This window comes from Octopus bimaculoides, chromosome 13 (assembly GCF_001194135.2).
Source record: "Octopus bimaculoides isolate UCB-OBI-ISO-001 chromosome 13, ASM119413v2, whole genome shotgun sequence".
Lineage (NCBI taxonomy): Eukaryota > Metazoa > Mollusca > Cephalopoda > Octopoda > Octopodidae > Octopus > Octopus bimaculoides.
The window spans coordinates 42,766,307-42,769,978 of record NC_068993.1 but is presented as its reverse complement, the minus strand read 5'-3'; positions in this window follow the sequence as shown (position 1 = coordinate 42,769,978).

Below are 3,672 nucleotides of genomic sequence, written 5' to 3'. Positions count from 1 at the left end.
TATATATAGAGAGAGAGAGAGAGAGAGAGAGAGAGGCGGGCAGTCTTATCTGATTCGACTTCGTTTTGGTCTTCCTCAGTGATGGATAATCGTCTGCTAGACATAGAAGTAGTTCACCCCAGCTTGCGATATATGAATAATCAGTGTCGTACAACTACTCGTTTTGCAATTAGCAAACTAGCCCGTTAAGAAAATCTCTATTAAAGACGAATCCTTCACCTAGTTATGAATGATGGATTGTAATTTCTATAAGAAATGTTTATATAAAATTATTAATGCACACACTATATTCGTAAAGGAAGTGAATGGTATGATCATTCTTGTGAAATTTATACACACATGCCTGCATTGAAAGTATTCATGAAAGATCGCCGGACTGTAACGTCAGCAACCGAAAATTCGAGTCAAATCAAAGAGCATCTCTATATTTGCGAAATCTATGCATTCACTCTTCTAAAGATAGACCTAAATCTTCTTAATCTGTTAAATAATGGTTTTACGGTGATTTGTTTACAACAAACAATCAGCGATTCATAAACGTTTATTTTCATACAAAATAATGTGTAAATATTTAATTAAATAAGTAATTAATTTTCCAAATAAATTTATAAAAAGAATCATTACGGATTATAATTTATAGGATTTTCTGTCTTATAATCGTCAGTGGAAAATATTTTTGCACTGAATATTGCTGAAGATAAATTATGGTTTGATTATTCCGCTGAAAGTATTGAAGAATATAAAGTCACAAAAGCCGAATAATCCAGAATATAGTTTATTATATTCATTATCTTCCGCGAAAGAAGATTTTTAAAGAACAATTAAAGAGAGAATGTTCGCATGGGGGAATTTCAGAAACTTCGTGTATTGAAAGTGAAGGATTTGAAGTGCTTTAAGTCAAGTATATCAAAGTGAGAATTATCATGAGATAAAGAGAACGACTTTGGACAGATGCGGACGCAGGTCAGTGATGAATAGAAGTAATAAAGCTTTCAGCTGGTTAATTTAATATTTCAGTAATTTCTATTGTTGAGAAGTTTAAACAAAAACAACGACAATAATTTAGATGACAATTATGGCCGAGTGTTATAGATATACCGAAACTGTTCTCTCGCCGATTTGTAAACTTTACTAGGAACTTCAAAAGATGTTAAGCTGAGAGTTGAAACTACAGTAGGATCACCAATGGCAGCAACAGTAGTAGTAGTAGTAGTAGTAGTAGTAGTAGTAGTAGTAGTAGTAGTAGTAGTAGTAGTAGTAGTGACAGCAGCAGCAGCAGCAGCGTCAACAGCATCATCATCATCATCATCATCATCATCAGTAGTAGTAGTAGTAGTAGTAGTAGTAGTAGTAGTAGTAGTAGTAGTAGTGACAGCAGCAGCAGCAGCAGCAGCTACAACTACATCTACAACAACAATAAGGGCAACAACAATTTTACTTTTTATATGAACAATGTGCAATTCTGGGAATTTTTCGTTGACAAGTCTCCTTTGCCACGATTTGCAATTGTTCATGCAAGTAAGATGTGGCGAGAAAAAGAGAAAAATAGGGAAGAGAAAAAGAAAGACAAAAAAAGTTTGACAAAGAGAGATGGAGGAAGATAGAAATGGCTGAAAGAGAACAGACATGAAAAATAAGAAAGATTGAGAGAGAGAAATGGAGAGAGAATGAAAGATAGAGAGAGGAATGAAGGGAGTCGAAGAGATAGTAAAAGAGAAAAAGAGAGAAGGATGAGAAGGAGGGAAATAGAGAGGTGAAGGGAGAGAAGACAAAGAAGTAAAGTTAACAGAAAGAAGAAAATACATATACATACATACACACACACAAACACATATACACATACATGTGTGCAACTAAAAGAAAAAACATATTTGCCTTTAGTCTTGACGTTGTCTCAATGTACACAACGGTACCAGCACACTCGACGGTCAACCTATTGTAGCGTCCAACATTCACTGCTTCGGACTCGCCGCAGCTGATATACACCAACTATTGTCCATCATCGTGGACAACAACTACTTCTCTTTCCATGATCACATATACAAACAGACAACAGGTCTCCCCTTGGGATTCAGTCTCTCGGGCCTGCTAGCCATCACTTATATGAACCATCTGGAACGTCGAGCACTCAACATCTGCCGTTCATGCGCCTTCTTCACCAGGTACATAGATGACATCTTCATACTCACATCCACCCGTGAGGAGGCTGACAGAAGATTCACGACGTTCAACAATATGGACATAGATATACGGTTCACTATAGAACATCTCGACAACACTGGATCCTTATAGCTGCTGGACTTCCAACTGAAAATAGCGGAAGAAGGGGAGATCCACACCGAGTTCTACATGAAAGCAGCCAGTAGAGATATGTTTGTTCACTACTATTCAGCCCTTCAACTCGGTGCCAAATTAGGATACACCAGAAATGAACTTACAAACATCCAGAGCAAATGCAGCATGACATAGGACAAGGTGACCCACGCCACATGCTTCTTAGAGTTATTGAAAAACCATCGGGTACCCTATATCCATTGTAAATCGGCTTAAGTACCCAAGACGACAAACACGTCGAACACAGAAAATCCAGCAACAATTCTTCCTTAAAATACCCCATTTTAGTGAGAGGATAGTTACAGCCATTCGAAGAGCAATAAGAAGAGAAGGATTAGACAGACATCTAGCCCACTCCAGCCCCTTTCTGAGAAGACACCTTGCAAAGAAACGAGCAAGGAACAGCAACTAATACGCACTAACTAACTTCCCCATCCGTGACAGATTTATGCCAACGGTAAATGTAGTGTATAGAATACAATGTAACAAATGCAACAAGTTCTATATGGGTAGCATAACAAGACCGTTACACATTCAAATCAAAGAACATGTAAACACGCGAGCCTCCTCCTTCAGAAAACATCTAGAAAGATGCCGGAACACCAACAATAGCATAACAGTCACAATTGAGGCCAATGACAGAAATTTGGGAAATCTAAGAATTAAGGAGGCTATCCTCATAGACAGACTAAGGCCGCAAATTAACAACAGGCTGGAAATTAGCAATCAATATATTATTTAGCTACATCTGGATGCGTGTAAGTTCTGGTAACATGCTCATGTATTATAAAAGAAAAACTGCACGTATAATACACAACTTAGAATCAGCACTGCGGATATGCCAACTCACACGAGCTTGAGGCATGGCCGGCCTCACGCATTTCTCACGAGGAATTCCGGAAGGAGCGTCGTGAGACCACTGCAGAGACGCTTCCGATTATAGAAGTGACTCGATCAATTCCTAGCAATATCTGAAGAAGGTATTTTATAATCCGAAATATTATATCAGACTATGAATAATTAAACTATAACAGTTATTATAGTCCACTCTGCATTGTTTTGCCATTCAAGAAATGTGATATTTCACATATAAAAGTATATATATATATATATAAGGAGAGTATGCATAAAGAAACAAAAGACGAAGACAGGTGGTGTAGACAACAAACAGATGTATTAGATGAAATACGAAGATAAACTTGTGTATGCGAACAACGAGAGAAACAAATGGAAAACAAGACAAGTAACATAAAAAACGACACTTCATAAGTTGTTGGGTGTCATCTACTCCTCATTTCGAGTAATTAGCGACAATATAAGGTTTCATAAGGCAGTTGC